Source organism: Leopardus geoffroyi, chromosome B1, assembly GCF_018350155.1.
Source record: "Leopardus geoffroyi isolate Oge1 chromosome B1, O.geoffroyi_Oge1_pat1.0, whole genome shotgun sequence".
In the NCBI taxonomy this organism is placed as follows: domain Eukaryota; kingdom Metazoa; phylum Chordata; class Mammalia; order Carnivora; family Felidae; genus Leopardus; species Leopardus geoffroyi.
Window position 1 is genome coordinate 180,728,806 of NC_059327.1, and position 19,936 is coordinate 180,748,741.

The window sequence follows — 19,936 nt, forward strand, 5'->3', positions numbered from 1 at the left end:
TTATTTTCCATAATATGATGATCCTACTTAATCATCTTCTTCACTAAAATGAAAACTGAACAGAAAGTACCTAGGAAATAAAAAAAAATATTTCTATTATATAAATCCTATATATTATTATTTTATATATTTATTACATATTATTTTATATATTTTACTATGTATGATATGTATTATATGTTATATGTAATATATATCATATATAATATAAATATTTATGTAAAATATTTATATATTGTATATTATTTAAAGTGAAAACAATACTGCAACAACAAAACAAACTATGGCTGTTTTCTGTGCAGATGTATAAAATTTTGCATAAGCCTCATCCTCATGATGGTAGAAAAAAATCACTCAGATAATTCTTTGCTTACATGTAAACTCGTCCTTTTATTTGCCATCTTCTCTTTTCTTCATTCTTTACTATACAAATTAGAATTAATGTAGTTGTCTCTGTTAGAGAGCCTAGCAGGAAAGTAAGAAACACTTTGTAAACAGATTTTCTTCTTTGTCTACTTTGGCTAAGATGTTTAATATTATATTTTGGTCTTCCAAGTTTTAGTTCTGAGATGATATACCTGCTTGTCCTACAAGATGGGAACTATTTCAAGTAAACTTTTCTTGTATTTTTTGAATGAACCTTTGCTACAGAAGACATTTTAAATATACCAGATGTGCTCTGCTGTCTTTGCACTGACTTTCAGCTGCCTTGAGAAAGTCCTTGTTCTCAGCTTCAAATTTATCTTCATCTGTATGTATATGACTTTCTCCCATTTTCAAAGGAGAGGAAAATACCCATTTTATTTGTCAAAGATGATGACTTCACCTCTACACAGACCCCGTCATTTTTAGCTTCCTCAGCAATAATACTTCAATAATTATCACCATTCTTTGCTGAGTTTATCATTTCTCACTGTGTTGGACATTTCTCCTCAGCAAACATATTCGATCACTTATGCTTTAAAAATAAAAGTCAAAGGGGTACTTGAATCCCATTTACCTCCCCAGATGTTGTCTATGTTAGCCAATGAGACAATTTACCTTTATTCAGATCTTCTCCTTCCAGGAATGTTCTACGGTTACCAATGAGATATAATGTACCTTATTTTAGAGCATGAGTTTGTAGGAGTCATTTCTCTCACATATAACAGGTGATGACCCAGAAGACAGGCGTTTGTCAGCCTAAGTTCCTTAATAGTGATAATGTTGAGTAGATATCCTTGAGATGATCCTTGATGTGAAATGAAAATAATGTGGTGTGAGTAGGGGGAAAAAAAAAAAAACCTTTAATTTAAAGCTATGAGATTTGGAGTTTAGTGTTTACCAAAGCATAAATTATCTTATCCTGCCTAATATAGAAGTTGATGCCTACAATTTGGGTGGTAGCATAATAAAAACCTAAAATATAAGAGAATTTCTCACTCTCCGTACGGTCAGCAAGGAGAAAATTGTTATTTTAAGGCTGCAAAGATAGGAATACATATTGTGTAGTAGCAAAATTTCTGGTAAAATATTGTTGGTAGTAATTTAGATGGTAGACCATGCATCTAGTAGATGTGAATTGTTAGAGGAAAAGGTTGACAGAAAGAAGTACAGGGTACTTGTTACTGTTTAGTATATTTAGCAAGGTATTACAAGAAAAGTAGAGCTCACAATGAATCCGTCAGTCTTCAAGAACAAACAGAAGGGAATAAACATTTCTAAAAATGCAGAGCCTTGTAATAGTAAAAAGACAACTGTTTTATACATGAAATAGTAGGAAAAAATTAAAGAAACTTTGGAGGAACAAATAAAAAGTAGATTTAAGCTGAGCCTTGCAGTACATAATTTTCAACTGATTAAATTGCCTCCTGGTGAAAACTAAATTAAGGAAATGACCATGACAGACATATTTAACGCTGCCTGGATTAAACTGAATCAGAAAAATGATGCAAATGAAGAAACTGACATCCAGTAAATATTTTCAAATGGACAGAATTTGTCAGGAAAGAGACAAAGGATGTGCACCTGCCAAACCTGTTGAGCTCCAGGTTTTTGGGAAGTCAAGGTATTGAGCGAGAGGGTGCACAGGAGAAATACGGTGCACATGAAATGAAGTCTTGAAAGGAAAGGTGATTGTGAATGTTGACATATACAAATGAAACTGAGTAGAATCAAATTGTTGAGAATTAACTAGGCTTTTTTTTTTTTTTTAATTTTTTTTTCAACGTTTTTATTTATTTTTGGGACAGAGAGAGAGACAGAGCATGAACGGGGGAGGGGCAGAGAGAGAGGGAGACACAGAATCGGAAACAGGCTCCAGGCTCTGAGCCATCAGCCCGGAGCCTGACGCAGGGCTCGAACTCCCGGACCGCGAGATCGTGACCTGGCTGAAGTCGGACGCTTAACCGACTGCGCCACCCAGGCGCCCCTTAACTAGGCTTTTAAAAAGAATCTACTGTCAAAAACACAACCAGCTTGAACCATCAGTGTCCATTGTCGTTTGAGACTTGAAACAATTCTTGGCCCCAAATATCTATGGATAGAAGGTAATCAGAGAACAGTTTGCAGCATCCAAGCACAGTCTGTCCCCTGATGTCCGTTTCAAGTGTGGCAAAGGAAGATAGTGGAAAAGAATAACTGGTTTCTGATTTGCCTTGTGTTCTTCCATTTTCTAAAAATGTTTAGTGTGATTATTCAGGCTCTGTCCTCTCAATGTTTATTGGGATGTGTTTGTAGGGGGCAGATAGCACATATTTCTAAATTCGTAGATCTCTAAAACAGGAATAGCTACAGCCATGGTTTATCTAATGCTGCCGTCCATCCTTCTAAAAGAAAAAAAAACCTTTTACCGAGGAAACTGGCACTTTTAGTTTGATGCCATGATTGAGTGGGATTTACAGCTGAGGTGAGTAAACCCTGTTTTCAGGAAGAAGAGTGTCGAGAATATTTGGTGACCAGAATAGATGGCAGTAGTTTTTATACTTTTCATGAATATTCCAGTCTTCCTCAATCTGAGAAGAGAGTAAAATGGACTCCCACCCCCTTGCATGAAGGCATGGACATGAGGCTTTCTTTGGCTATGATATGTGAGCAGAAGTTTTCAAGATTCAGTGCACAACTGTCTGTATCTCTTTTCCCTCCCTGCCACAATAACCACAAATTTTAAAGGCTCCGTTTGCTTGGATTCTGAGGAAGGACAGTGTGGTCCAGAATCCTCTGCTGGCCTGAGATGCACATAGAGCCTAAGCAAGATAGAAAGTTCTAGTGTTTTAAGCAGTGGGATATTAAAATTATTTGTTAAAGCTGTACAATTGAAAATATTCTATTATATTAATTATGATGTGTCTTTTCTTCCCTTTCATGTTTTGAGAATGTAATTTATGTGTGTTACTTCCAGATTTTTCACCATTTTTTTTTGGTCCCACAGTGATTGCATCCACAACAGTAAAACTGGCCCATTGAGTTCCCCCAAAACTAATGGAGGTATTTTTTTCATATCTTATTAACATAATGGTAGCAGGATTTTATCAAAACTGTTTGACTTAAAACTCTTTCTTTCCTTCCCTAGACTCTGACACCATTGTGTTATCATTTCAGGTTTTCTCTTAGGTCCTTTATAAGTTTTCTCCTCTATTTCACATTCCTCAAAATTAAGCATTCACAAAGGTTCTAAAACTTTTTCCTTTCTACTTGCTTCCCTCTGGGAGAAGCATTGACCTTCAATGATGCCAACAGTTGGAAATGTTTGGGTAACTCCTAAATTAGTATCTCTAGTCTGGATCAATTTGTTGAGTTCCAGAAATTATGACCACTGTCCTGTGAACATCACCACCTGACAGTATATATCCACTGAGTTGTCATCCTTACAAAGTTCTAAATACCCATGACTTTTTTCTCTCTACCGCACACAGCCATATGGTTACTAAGTGCTGGTTATTCTAACTCTTGAATGTGAACAATCACCATTATTTCTGTCTTTTCCCATCGCCACTTTTAGTCTAGTCTTTAATTATTTCTCCCTTGATTTTTCAAACAGCTGCCTTACTGCTTTTTTTTTTTTTTTTTTTTTGTCATGCAGTTTGAGTCCTGCACTGTGGCCCAAGTGATCTTTCTAATGTAAAAGTTGGCACAAGTCACCCTTCTTGAATTTCTTCAAAGGCTCCCTCTTTTGCAAATAAGATTAAATCCATTCTCCTTACTGTACTTATAAAAATCTCTTATGTCTGTTTTAATTCCTTATCAAATTTCATCTGTTCACATTTTCCTCTTGTAACATATATTCAATTCCGACTAAACTCTTTGTAATTCTCTAAGCCATGGCTTCTTATTTTGCTACTCTTAAAATGTGCTTTTTCTGCTAGTTGACATTGCATTTTCTCACCTGAAAGTAACCTTCTTATGACCCAAGTAACAAAATGGTTTTTCCTCTCTGTTTTCCTCCATTATAATCTGCAAATCCTTATGACCTCATTGATCCTCCTGTGTTGTCATCTGTAATTTTTTGCTGATTTCTGCCAACCTACTATAAAGTCTGACTGTAGAGACTGCTGTTTATATTCCTGGTATCCAGGATATCAAGTAGTAAGTACTCAGCATTCATTTATTTATAAAAATAGAATAGGATTCCTTGATGTGGAGGCTTTCACTATATTCAGACCTACTCAGAATTAAAGCTATATATGCATTCAATTGATTAACAAATATATAGTTATCCATCTTTTGGGTAATTTTTTGATACAAAATACCTGAAATATTCAGTTTTGGAATAATTTGGCTCTGAAGAAAAAAAAAAATAAAGATTTCTTTATATATTATTCCTGCCTAGTTTTATTCCCTTAATGTGCATGCTATAGAAATTAGCCTCATAAACATAGTCTCTGGAAGTCATTTCTTCTTGGTTTTCTCCAGCATGATCCCAAATGAGACTTCTCACTATTCTCTATAATCTTATTCCAGCTTATTAAAATGATCTCTGTTCAGTCAAAAGAACATGACATTCTAGGCCCATAAGTTTGATAAAGTATCTCTATGTAACAGGCCAGAAAAAAGTTTCTTGGTAATTTTCTCTTCATACTTTAAAAAGCTTTTTTGAAGAGGAATAATGTTCATCTCACTTCATGCTGCTTTCTTTCTTACCTACCTCCCAGAAAGCAAAATGTGGTTAACCTGACAATACTTAAGACCATGAATAAATTTATTTCAACACCTCTAATAGATGGGTTATTAATAGCTATAAATAACTTAGGTAAACTTTAAGTTATTGTCTTGTAACCATAGTAAATATAGTTCTTGGTAAACAGGGATGGCCATTTGCATTTCAAATGTGCATATTCTGAACTGTTCATGAAAAATGTTTGTATAGTTTATGCTTTGATGGACTGATTGATCAAATTAAAGTACAATGTTTTTACTACCTATAAAGTACAACAAAATGAAAGCAGTTCGTTGATATAAACTATCTTTAATTATAAAATTCGACCCTAAATCCCAGCACAGAATTAAAATAGTGACTTTGGAAGAGAGAATTATTTCTTAAGAATGTTTTAAAATAAATTGCATATTAAAATCCTTTTAAATGCTATAAACACCACAAAACAATACAATGAAATATATTAAACGTGCAGACACATGGGATGCGCAAGCACCCCCATTTAAGATGTTGCTCACTATGAGGGTGACATGTGGTTGGCTTTAGTAAAAAGAAAAAAAAATAATAGCAACCAATAAGTAACTAAAAAAATAAACCAGTATTGGTTTTGAAGGTCAGCTGTCAGCACCGCCAAAAGTGAACTATGAACAAGCAGGGTTTAATACTTTCTTTTTTCTCTCTTTTCTTGGCTTAAGTTGGAAAAAAATAATTAGAACAGATTTTTTTCTAAGCACAAGCACTAGTAATACAGAACTTGCACAGTGCATGGAACAAGTTCTTTCAGCGGCATGTTTTATTATTTTTCCCTAAGCCACAGATGTTAGCTGTTTTCACATCAAAATAATGATGTCAGTCATGAGTTTCTTGGAAAAGCGTTTTTAAAAAGCTTTTGCGCAGATGAGATGGGAAATGTGTGCCTCAGAACAAATGAAAAGAGTCATGTTTTCAGTGGAATATCAGGAGCAGGACAAAAATTTGGCAGTAGCCTTTGAACGGATATTTTAAGTGCCTACTGAAAAGTTGGTAGAGAAAGACTGACGATTATAAACTAACCTGTGAGCAGTGGAGTATCGGAAGGCCAAAAAGAACCCGAGAATGACAAACATTTTAGGAAACAAGAATCCAAAGAGGAACATTCAAGAGAATAATATGAGCTGTATTCGCATACCTTATACTTTTCTGTTTAAATGTATTTCACATTTTAAGAAATACATTATAAAATCTAACGCTCTAGGGGCTCCTGGGTGGCTCAGTCAGTTAAGCATCCAGCTTTGGCTCAGGTCATGATCTTACGGTTCATTGGTTTGAGCCCCGCATCTGGCTCTCTGCTGACAGCCCAGAGCCTGGAGCCTGCTTCCGATTCTGTGTCTCCCTCTACCACCCCCCCCAACTTGTTCTCTCCCTCTCTCTTTCTTTAAAAAATAAAAATAAACATTAAAAAAATTTTAAAAATTAAAATCTAAAGCTCTATAATTTTAGTCAATGTAACTTCAATTGTGCAATCACTACTCACTTCAAAAATAAGAACAATGCTAGCTCCCAGAAACCCCTCTAACTTTTTTTCTCTAAAAGTAATTGCTATCCTGAATTGTGTCCAGGGATTGAGCCTGTTTTACAACTTAAACATGCGTGCGCGCGGGCGCACACACACACACACACACACACACACACATTGGGAGTACACTATTTGCATTTATGTGTGTGTATTCCACCCCCCCCAACATAAAGTCTAATTTAACCATGTTTTTGTGGTTACAACAGAATCTTCTTTGATGTATGACATTCTATTTTATAACTATATTAAAATCAATCCATTCTGCTTTTGCTAGACATGTTTATGGCTCTTAGATTTTAAGTAATAGAAATAATAGTGTTATAAACACAACTTGATGTGTCCGATGATGCAAATATGAGAATTCCTGGTTCCTAGAGAATGTTTACATTCCATTCCATTCTATTAGATCCTGACCTTTTTTTTTTTTTTTTTCAAAATCTTAAACCAAATGACAAAATGACACTACCACAGTCGTGCTGCAGAATTCTAGTTGTTTAGAATCATCCTTACCATTTGTGGGTGATGAAAATCACTTTAATTGTAGCCATTTTGGTGAGCTATATTTGATCACATTGGTACTATTTTGTATTTCCCTTATCACTAATAATGTTATATACCATCTCACATGCTTGTTTACTGTTTGAACATTTTCTGTTACCCGTTGAAGGGGTTTCTTATCTCTCTTTTTTTTTTTTTTTTTTTCTTTCTTGAATTGGCTTTTTCTATTGCTCTGTGGAATTCTATGTTCCAACTGGAGTTTATCTTTGGTAATCAGTATTACAGTATCTTCCATCAATTTATGGACTGCTTTCTCAGTGGTGTCTTTTAACATTTCTTTCTTGTATTTCTCTCATGTTTTGTTATTAAATTTATACTAATTTCCTGAAATGAATTATGGATGTCTCCCATTTTTTTTTTATCTGGAAATATTTAAGATTGCTGCACATTATTCTATCATGTTTAGAGTAACTCACAGAAGTTATCTGGGCCAGGAACTCTCTTTCGACTAAATTTTAAGTTACAGATTTAATTTCTCTCATCGATGTAGGAGAATTCGGATTTCTGTTTATCTTCTATTAAGACGTAATTGACATATAACATTGTATAACCTTAAGGTGTACAACATGATGATTTGGTATATTTAATTGCAATATGGTGGCCAGCATAGTGTTAGCTAATACCTCTATCAAGTCACATAATGATCATTTCTTTTTTTTGGCCTGATAACAGCGAAGACTTAGTCATTCAGGAACCTTGAAGTTTATAATACAGTATTGCTGACTATAATCACCATGCCTGCACCTTAGATCTCCAGCATTTATTTATTGACTAGTTGCTAGTTTCTATCCTTAAATATCTCCCAAACTCCCCTACTGTCTAGCTCCTGGCAATCACTTTTTTATGCTGTTTCTGTAAATTTGACTTTTTTTTTTTTTTTAGATTCCACGTATAAATGGCACCTTGAAGTATTTGAAGGGATAATGCCTCCAAGGTCCATCTCTGTTGTTTGCATAGCAAGATCTCCTTTTTACTCATGGCCGAATAATTTTTGTTGTATGTATATGTAAAACTTTCTTTACCCATTCACCTATTCACAGGCACTTAGGTTGTTTCTATAGCCTAGCTTTTGTGGACAAAGCTTCAGCAAACATTGAAGGGAAGATATCTTTCAATATCCTGTTTTCATTCTCTTTGGATACATATCCAGAAATGGGGTTGCTGGATCATATGGTAGTCCTATTTATACTTTTTTGATAAATTACCATGCTGTTTTCCACAGTGGCTGGGCCAATTTGCATTCCCATCAACAGTGCACAAGGGCTCCCTTTTTTCCACATCCTTATCAACACTTACTATCTCTTGTCTTCTTCATGCTGCTCGCCATTCTAGCAGGTGTGAGGTGACAAAACATCTCATGGTTTTGACTGACATTTCCCTGATGTTTGATGATGTTGAGCATCTTGTCATGTATCTCTCGGCTAGTTAGCTGTCTTCTTTGGAAAAATGTCTATTAAGTTCCTGTGCCCGTCTTTAAAACTGGGTTGTTTGTGTTTTTTGAATTTTAAGTTGTATGAGGTTATGCTTTTAAAAACCTTTGCCCATTTTATCTGTAATTTCAAGTTAATTTTTTAATGTTGATTACTTTTCCTTTTATATCTTTATCATATCTATAGAATCTGAAGTGATTTTTTTCATTCATATGAGTACTTTGTAATTAATTTTATTAGCCATGTTGGGGTTTTTCCTAAATATTTCTTCCTGACAACCAGTTATTAGCTCTATTGATTTTTTTTCTATTGTTTCCTGTTTCCTACGTCATTGATTTTTGTTATCAAACCCTCCTCTTTCTAGTTCATTAAGAGGAATACTTAAATCCTTGATTTTCAGTCTTCTAATGTATGTGTTTATGGCAATAAATTTCATTCAAAACACAGCTTTAACTTCATAACACACATTTTGATGGAATGTATTTTCATCATCATTTAGTACAGAAACTTTCTTCTTTGTTATTTTGGTTTTGATTTATCAACTATTTAGCAGTGTATTGGTTTATTTTCAAGCATTCTTAGATATTTTAGCCATCATTTTTGTTCATTTGTTTCTAGCTTAATTCTGTAGGCAGAAAACAAACTGAATAATTTCAGTCATTTAAAATGTGTTGGTACTTGCTTTATGGCATAATAAATGTTCAATTTGGAAAATTTTCCATGTGCACATATAAAGAATGTGGGTGAAGTATTCTATGAATCTCAATTCAACCAAATTTGTTAATCATGCTGTTCAAATATGTAGTTCTTTACTGATGTTTTTTGTCTGCTCGCTTCATTATTTACTGAGGAAATTTTGCTTAAATTTGCGTTTGACTATAGTCTTGTCTACTTACCCTTTATGATATATCACCGTTGAAATATTCTGAAGCTATGTTTTTATGTGTATACAAATTTAGGATATATATATATTTATGTTTTACATTTTATATATATTTTATAAATATACACATTTTATATCTTTTGTATACTTTATATATTTATGTATTTAAATATTTCCTATTGAATGAACTTCTGTATCATTATGCAATATTCATTTACATTGACAGAAATAAATCTTGCCTTTAACTCTAGTTTTCTGAATGATTATAACTATACCAGCTTTCCTTTGATTACCATTTTCATATTATATATTTTTGCATACTTTTACACTCAAATTTTTACATGTCATATTTAATGTGTGCCTATTACAAGAATCATATACTTAACTTTTGCTCTTGTATGCAGACTGATCTTTTTTGCTTTTTACTTGGACTGTTGTGTTTATTTCCTTTTAATGTTTAAGTGTTTTTCCAAATGATTATAAATCTGTTATGTAACTTTTTTACCAATTTTTTAAATATTTCTTTTTACTTTTTACCTCTCTATTAGCTTTCTAGGTATGAATTATTTTATTATTCTTTTAGTGGTTACTGTGGATATTACAAAATGATTCCTTGAATACTTTTTTTTTGCTGATATATGCAGTCTATACAACATTAACCCTATTCTTAATTTATATTATTATCATATTTAAATTGTATTTTTATGTATTTATTTTTTCAATATATGAAATTTATTGTCAAATTGATTTCCATACAACATCCAGTGCTCATCCCAAAAGGTGCCCTCCTCAATACCCATCACCCACCCCCCCTCCCTCCCAACCCCCCATCAACCCTCAGTTTGTTCACAGTTTTTAAGACTCTCTTATGCTTTGGCTCTCTCCCACTCTAACCTCTTTTTTTTTTTTTCCTTCCCCTCCTCCATGGGTTTCTGTTAAGTTTCTCAGGATACACATAAGAGTGAAAACATATGGTATCTGTCTTTCTCTGTATGGCTTATTTCACTTAGGATAACACTCTACAGTTCTATCCACGTTGCTACAAAGGGCCATATTTCATTCTTTCTCATTGCCACGTGCTACTCCATTGCGTGTATAAACCATAATTTCTTTATCCATTCATCAGTTGATGGACATTTAGGCTCTTTCCCTAATTTGGCTATTGTTGAGAGTGCTGCTATAAACATTGGGGTATAAGTGAACCTATGCATCAGTACTCCTGTATCCCTTGGGTAAATTCCTAGCAGTACTACTGCTGGGTCATAGGGTAGGTCTATTTTTAATTTTCTGACGAACCTCCAGACTGTTTTCCAGAGTGGCTGCACCAGTTTGCAATCCCACCAACAGTGCAAGAGGGTTCCCGTTTCTCCACATCCTCTCCAGCATATATAGTCTCCTGATTTGTTCATTTTGGCCACTCTGACTGGCATGAGGTGATATCTGAGTGTGGTTTTGATTTGTATTTCCCTGATGAGGAACGACGTTGAGCATCTTTTCATGTGCCTGTTGGCTATCCGGATGTCTTCTTTAGAGAAGTGTCTATTCATGTTTTCTGCCCATTTCTTCACTGGGTTATTTGTTTTTCGGGTGTGGAGTTTGGTGAGCTCTTTCTAGATTTTGGATACTAGCCCTTTGTCTGATATGTCATTTGCAAATATCTTTTCCCATTCTGTTGGTTGCCTTTTAGTTTTGTTGGTTGTTTCCTTTGCTGTGCAGAAGCTTTTTATCTTCATGAGGTCCCAGTACTTCATTTTTGCTTATAATTCCCTTGCCTTTGGGGATGTGTCAAGTAAGAAATTGCTACGGCTGAGGTCAGAGAGGTCTTTTCCTGCTTTCTCCTCTAGGGTTTTGATGGTTTCCTGTCTCACATTCAGGTCTTTATCCATTTTGAGTTTATTTTTGTGAATGGTGTGAGAAAGTGGTCTAGTTTCAACCTTCTGCATGTTGCTGTCCAGTTCTCCCAGCACCATTTGTTAAAGAGACTTTTTTCCATTGGATATTCTTTCCTGCTTTGTCAAAGATTAGTTGGCCATACATTTGTGGGTCTAGTTCTGGGGTTTCTATTCTATTCCATTTTTCTATGTGTCTGTTTTTGTGCCAATACCATGCTGTCTTGATGATTACAACTTTGTAGTAGAGGCTAAAGTCTGGGATTGTGATGCCTCCTGCTTTGGTCTTCTTCTTCAAAATTACTTTGGCTATTCGGGGCCTTTTGTTGTTTCATATGAATTTTAGGATTGCTTGTTCTAGCTTCGAGAAGAATGCTGGTGCAATTTTGATTGGGATTGCATTGAATGTGTAGATAGCTTTGGGTAGTATTGACATTTTGACAATATTTATTCTTCCAATCCATGAGCACGGAATGTTTTTCCATTTCTTTATATCTTCTTCAATTTCCTTCATAAGCTTTCTATAGTTTTCAGCATACAGATCTTTTACATCTTTGGTTAGATTTATCCATAGTTTTTTTATGCTACTTGGTGCAATTGTGAATGGGATCAGTTTCTTTATTTGTCTTTCTGTTCCTTCATTATTAGTGTATAAGAATGCAACTGATTTCTGTACATTGATTTTGTATCCTGCAACTTTGCTAAATTCATGTGTTAGTTCTAGCAGACTTTTGGTGGAGTTTATTGGATTTTCCATGTATAATATCATGTCATCTGCAAAAAGTGAAAGCTTAACTTCATCTTTGCCAATTTTGATGTCTTTGATTTCCTTTTGTTGTCTGATTGCTGATGCTAGAACTTCCAACACTATATTGAACAACAGCGGTGAGAGTGGACATCCCTGTCGTGTTCCTGATCTCAGGGAAAAAGCTCTCAGTTTTTCCCCATTGAGGTTGATGTTAGGTGTGAGCGTTTCATAAATGGCTTTTATGATGTTTAAGTATGTTCCTTCTATCCCAACTTTCTCCAGGGTTTTTATTAAGAAAGGATGATGAATTTTGTCAAAAGCTTTTTCTGCATCGATTGACAGGATCGTATGGTTCTATCCTTTTATTAATGTGATGTATCATGTTGATTGATTTGCGAATGTTGAACCAGCCCTGCAGTCCAGGAATGAATCCCACTTGATCATGGTGAATAATTCTTTTTATATGCTGTTGAATTCAATTTGCTAGTATCTTATTGAGAATTTTTGCATTCATATTCATCAGGGATATGGGCCTGTAGTTCTCTTTTTTTACTGTGTCTCTGTCTGGTTTAGGAATCAAAGTAATACTAGCTTCATAGAATGAGTCTGGAAGTTTTCCTTCCCTTTCTATGTTTTGGAAGAGCTTGAAAATGATAGGTATTATCTCTGCTGTAAACGTCTGGTAGAACTCCCCTGTGAAGCCATCTGCTCCTGGACTCTTATTTGTTGGGAGATTTTTGATAACTGATTTAATTTCTTTGCTGGTTATGGGTCTGTTCAAGCTTTCTATTTCCTCCTGATTGAGTTTTGGAAGTGTGTGGGTATTTAGGAATTTGTCCATTTCTTCCAGGTTGTCCAATTTGTTGGCATATATTTTTTCATAGTATTCCCTGATAATTGCTTGTATTTCTGAGGGATTGGCTGTACTAATTCCATTTTCATTCATGATTTTATCTATTTGGGTCATCTCCCTTTTGTTTTTGAGAAGCCTGGCTAGAGATTTATCAATTTTGTTTATTTTTTCAAAAAACCAACTCTTGGTTTCATTGATATGCTCTACAGTTTTTTTTTAGATTCTATATTGTTTATTTCTGCTTTGATCTTTATTATTTCTATTGTTCTGCTGGGTTTGGGGTGTCTTTGCTGTTCTGCTTCTATTTCCTTTAGGTGTGCTGTTAGATTTTGTATTTGGGATTTTTCTTGTTTCTTGAGATAGTCCTGGATTGTAATGTATTTTCCTCTCAGGAATGCCTTCGCTGCATCCCAAAGCGTTTGGATTGTTGTATTTTCATTTTCGTGTGTTTCCATATGTTTTTTAATATCTTCTCTAATTGCCTGGTTGACCCATTCATTCTTTAGTAGGGTATTCTTTAACCTCCATGCTTTTGGAGGTTTTCCAGACTTTTTCCTGTGGTTGATTTCAAGCTTCATAGCATTGTGGTCTGAAAGTATGCATGGTATGATCTCAATTCTTGTATACTTATGAAGGGCTGTTTTGTGACCCAGTATGTGATCTATCTTGGAGAATGTTCCATGTGCACTCGAGAAGAAAGTATATTCTGTTGCTTTGGGATGCAGAGTTCTAAATATATCTGTCAAGTTCATCTGGTCCAATGTATCATTCAGGGCCCTTGTTTCTTTATTGAGGGTGTGTCTAGATGATTTACGCATTTCTGTAAGTGGAGTGGTAAAGTCCCCTGCAATTACCACATTCTTATCAATAAGGTTGCTTATGTTTGTGAGTAATTGTTTTATATATTTGGGGGCTCCCATATTTGGCACATAGACATTTATAATTGTTAGCTCTTCCTGATTGATAGATCCTGTAATTATAATATAATGCCCTTCTTCGTCTCTTGTTACAGCCTTTAATTTAAAGTCTAGTTTGTCTGATATAAATATGGCTACTCCAGCTTTCTTTTGACTTCCAGTAGCATGATAAATAGTTCTCCATCCCCTCACTCTCAATCTGAAGGTGTCCTCAAGTCTAAAATGAGTCTCTTGTAGACAGCAAATAGATGGGTCTTGTTTTTTTATCCATTCTGATACCTATTTCTTTTGGTTGGCACATTTAGTCCATTTATGTTCAGTGTTATTATAGAAAGATATGGGGGGGCGCCTGGGTGGCGCAGTCGGTTAAGCGTCCGACTTCAGCCAGGTCACGATCTCGCGGTCTGTGAGTTCGAGCCCCACGTCGGGCTCTGGGCTGATGGCTCAGAGCCTGGAGCCTGTTTCCGATTCTGTGTCTCCCTCTCTCTCTGCCCCTCCCCCGTTCATGCTCTGTCTCTCTCTGTCCCAAAAATAAATAAAAAACGTTGAAAAAAAATTTTAAATAAAAAAAGAAAGATATGGGTTTAGAGTCATTGTGATATCTGTAGGTTTCATGCTTGTAGCGATTTCTCTGATACTTCGTCTCACAGGATCCCCCTTAGGATCTCTTGTAGGGCTGGTTTAGTGGTGACGAATTCCTTCAGTTTTTGTTTGTTTGGGAAGACCTTTATTTCTCCTTCTATTCTAAATGACAGACTTGCTGGATAGAGGATTCTCGGCTGCATATTTTTTTCTGTTCATCACATTGAAGATTTCCTGCCATTCCTTTCTGGCCTGCCAAGTTTCAGTAGAGAGATCTGTCACAAGTCTTATCAGTCTCCCTTTATATGTTAGAGCATGTTTATCCCTAGCTGCTTTCAGAATTTTCCCTTTATCCTTGTATTTGCCAGTTTCACTATGATATGTCGTGCAGAAGATCGATTCAAGTTCCGTCTGAAGGGAGTTCTCTGTGCCTCTTGGATTTCAATGCCCTTTTCCTTCCCCAGATCAGGGAAGTTCTCAGCTATGATTTCTTCAAGTACACCTTCAGCAACTTTCCCTCTCTCTTCCTACTCTGGAATACCAATTATGCGTACATTATTTCTCTTTAGTGCATCACTTAGTTCTCTAATTTTCCCCTCCTACTCCTGGATTTTTTTATCTCTCTTTTTCTCAGCTTCCTCTTTTTCCATAATTGTATCTTCTAGTTCACCTATTCTCTCCTCTGCCTCTTAAATCCGAGCTGTGGTTGTCTCCATTTTATTTTGCAGCTCATTTATAGCATTTTTAGCTCCTCCTGACTGTTCTTTAGTCCCTTGATCTCTCTAGCAATAGATTCCCTGCTGTCCTCTATACTGTTTTCAAGCCCAGTGATTAATTTTATGACTATTATTATAAATTCACTTTCTGTTATATTGTTTAAATCCTTTTTTGATCAGTTCGTTAGCTGTCGTTATTTCCTGGAGATTCTTTTGAGGGGAATTCTTCCATTTCGTCATTTTGGAGATTTCCTGGAGTGGTGCAGAACTGCAGGGCACTTCCCCTGTGCTGTCTTGAATAACTTGCCTTGGTGGATGGGGCCACAGTCAGACCTGATGTCTGCCCCCAGCCCACCGCTGCGGCCACAGTCAGACTGGTGTGTACCTTCTCTTCCCCTCTCCTAGGGGCAGGATTCTCTGTGGAATGGCATGGCCCATCTGGGCTACTTGCACACTGCCAGGCTTGTGGTGCTGGGGATCTGGCGTATTAGCTGTGGTGGATAGGCAGGGTGCACAGGGGCAGGAGGGGCAGGCTCAGCTTGATTATCCTTCGGTGATCAGCTTCGGGAGGGGCCCTGCACACCGGGAGGGAGTCAGACCCGCCGCTGGAGGTATGGATCTGCAGAAGTACAGCCTTGGGTGTTTGCGTGGTGCAAGCAAGTTCCCTGGCAGGAACCAGTTCCCTTTGGGATTTTGGCTTGGGGATGGGCGAGGGAGGTGGCACTGGCGAGTGCCTTTGTTCCCCGCCAAGCTGAACTCTGTCATCCAGGCTCAACAACTCTCCCTCCTGTTGTCCTCCAGCCCTCCCGCTCTCCCAGCAGAGCTGTTAGCTTATAACCTTCCAGATGTTAAGTCCCGCTTGCTGTCGGAACATACTCCCTCCGGCCCCTCCACCTTTGCAAGCCAGACTCGGGGCCTCTGCTTTGCTGGTGGGCTGCCCCTCCACCCTGGCTCCCTCCCACCAGCCCATGTAGCGTGCACTGCCTCTCTGCCCTTCCTACCCTCTTCCGTGGACCTCTCGTCTATGCTTGGCTCCAGAGAATCTGTTCTGCTAGTCTTCTGGTGGTTTTCTGGGTTATTTAGTCAGGTGTGGGTGGAATCTAAGTGATCAGCAGGATGCGGTGAGCCCAGCGTCCTCCTATGCCACCATCCTCCCCCTACAGCTCTATCATATTTAAATTTTAAATATTTTTCCCAAACACATAAACAAATTTCCTATTATAAATTTAGATAGTCAATATTTATTTACATGCATCCAAATAATTGAATATTCTATTGCATTTCATTACTTCGCATATTACCTCACATCCTTTGGGATCACTTTTCTTCTACATGAAGAACAACTTTCCTACTTCCTATCTTTTGTGTGTTTGTCTTTGAGTGTTTTTTGAGTTTTTGTTTATTTGGAAATTTATTCAGTTAACCTTATGTTTGAAGAATACTTTTGTTGGGTGTACAAATTTAGACTAATAGTTTCCTGAAGCAATTAAAAATGTCACCCAGTGTCATCTGGCTTCCATGATTTCTGTTGAGAAATCCATTGTAAGTCTCTTATTCATTTGAAGGCAGTATGTTTAAAACACAAAACAAACAAACAAACAAACAAACAAAAAACACCTCTTTTTGGACATGGTTTTTAGTAATTTTGTTGTGATTTTTCCCATTATGGTTTGCTTTATATTTATTCACTTGAGAATTCTGGAAAGTATAAAGAATATTTTCCATCTCTCTGTTTATACTTCTCCCCCACAATTTATGTTTATAGTCAACAATGATGAAATTTATATTATGTGCCAGGTTCTGGGTTAACATGTTACTTCAGTTTCCTCATATAAGACTCAAAAAACCCTACAAAGTTTCTACTATTAATAATTCCAGAAGAAGAAAATGAAAACTTAAGTAATTAGGTCAAGGTCAAATTTTGAAGTTATAGAACAAAGACTAGAATTAGCTTGTTTTATACCAGAGCCCATGTGGTGTGATAGTAAGAATGCCCAAAATATATTTGGGAAAAAAAGTTAATAATGTGGTACTTTTAACTCCATAAAATGACGTGAGCTAGAAATACTTGAGGTATGTGACAAATTGGAAAAAGCTTTTTATTATTATAAATGTGGGTTTTAACTTTGGCTTTGACATTAACAGTCTCCAAGAACTTGTTTAGGATGACAATTTGGGGCCCAAGGCATCATTTTTAAATAAGGTTTTAGAGGGGCGCCTGGGTGGCGCAGTCGGTTGAGCGTCCGACTTCAGCCAGGTCACGATCTCGCGGTCCGTGAGTTCGAGCCCCGCGTCGGGCTCTGGGCTGATGGCTCAGAGCCTGGAGCCTGTTTCCGATTCTGTGTCTCCCTCTCTCGCTGCCCCTCCCCCGTTCACGCTCTGTCTCTCTCTGTCCCAAAAATAAATAAACGTTGAAAAAAAAAATTTAAATAAGGTTTTGGATAAGTTGTCCTATTGATTCTTTCAGGTTAGAAAATTTTATGAAAATAATTTGATTTTAAGCCACTTTTTAAAATAAAAAGACTGTGTGCTTACACAAAATCCACGATGAGCATACATCTAATCATACATCCAGAGATGTGCAAAGTAAAGAGTGCTGTGAAAATTTTCTTATTAAAAAATTCCCTCTTCGGATTCCTAAACATTATTGTTGGCCTTTTCAGGAATCTGTCTGAGCTTTTTATATTTTGTTAGAAATGAGGTGCCTAAAATTGAATCCAGTTTTTACAGTTACAGTGCAATACAACAAAATTGGATAGCAAGTGTCTATTATTATCTTGTAACTGCATGTTACAGTACACTTTGATACTTAATCCAAAATCACAGAAGTCCTTCATAGCACCTTAGAAAATTTATGTATAATTCTATATATGCTTTGATTTTAAACATTCTTTAAGATTTTATTTTTTACAAAGTGTTTTATTTCTATTTATCACCCAATAAATTTATTTAGCAGCATCGAAATTTAAATATATTTTTTTTGTTTTTTCTTAAATGGTATCTATCTTGAAATTCACTTGTAAAAATGTACTTTTCTGCATTCTTAACAGTAATTGTATTAGCATTATTTAGGTTTCATAACTTTTCATTTTTTCTTTTGAAAATAAATCATGTTGTCTTGACATGCTGCTGAGCAAATCTTATTTCAGCTAAACATTGCTTTTAGACTAGGGAATACAGTGTTGTTGTTTATATTCTAAAATGCAGTAGTAGTAAAAATCAACATAGCATAGCAGTGTTGTCCTAAGAGCAAACGGCTGGTTGTGCTGAAATGCTTCTTGGAATTCAGCAATGTCTTTAATTTTCTTGTGCAAAGTGCTAAATAAAAACAATAAGCAGATTGAAATTATGTATGCATGATTTAAGTGAAAGCATAATGATTCATTTTTTTCTCAGAAAAAGTACAGAAATAGTATGCTTCAATTTGATATTATTTCTGGTGAAGTTTAAGAGCTCAAAGACTATTTTGATTACTTTCCAGCTCTAACAACTGTCCATATTTGGGAAATGAATATATTAAGGATGGATTTGGAACTCATATCACTAGAACACCTTTAATATTTTAGTTTATCTCATAATAAATTATTTGCATAACTAATATTTTATTATAGAGGACTCTAAACTTTGCCTCAAGAGTATTTTAAATGAGAGATAACTGTTAATTCCTTATTATATTTTTTTCAAATGGGAATAATGAAGAAGTAATGTTAGATGCATAGAAATGCATTATCGGCAATTTTGAAACATGTTCCTCAATTTAGTTAAGCAGTTAAGTTTTCAAGCAGATAGCACCATATATCTACTGAGAGACCATTTTATTGCTGGAGCAAATGGGCAACCATCCTATCATTATTCTACAAATAATAAGGGCTATCTAAAGCCTCATTTGGTTCTAAACTTTAAGCAATGTGTGTCTCACAGCCTACCTGCCTAATCATTGAGTGTAGGAGATCTTACCATTAAAATCCAGTGCCAGGGAAAATAGCCACAGTAGGTTTAAAAAATGGGGCGGATCTGTGTCTAGACTGTCAGTTTCTAATTAGGATCCTGAGTAGAAGAATCTTTTCATAAAAATGTCAGTTAAACAATAGTTTGGAAAATGAACAGGAAAACAATGGAGCTGTAATTTTACTAGTTCAAATACACAGTGGTAATTTCCCCCCATAGATCTACAGTGATAGTAAATTTTGGTTATGACCAGCTCAAATCCCTAGTTTGTGTATTCTGTCAGCCAATTAGATTCTGATTTATGAGGAAGTGATTCTGAGTAACTCCATTGCCCGACAACACTAGCCTTCAAAATACCCTGCATTCTCTAACTAGTAATTATTTATAAGATAAAGTTTTTTCTTAGAAAAACAGAAGTTATTTTTTCTCATGTTTAGTTTAAATAAGATGATGAATAATATAAAGATGTATGCTTCTCATTCCGTTACAAAACTAATATTAATATGATAACAAAAATCGAGTGATACTGTGTATTTCATTAAAAGTATATGTTCACATTGTCTTCATTTAATCCTCTCAATTCCAGTGACTTAGCCATTATTCAGATTTGAAAAAAAAAGAAATTTTATTAGTAGGACATGTCTGGAGGAATTCTGTATATGCCTCGGCAGATTCTCCAAATATTAGCAATATACATGTTGGTCTTATCTTCCCTCTTCTCTTTTT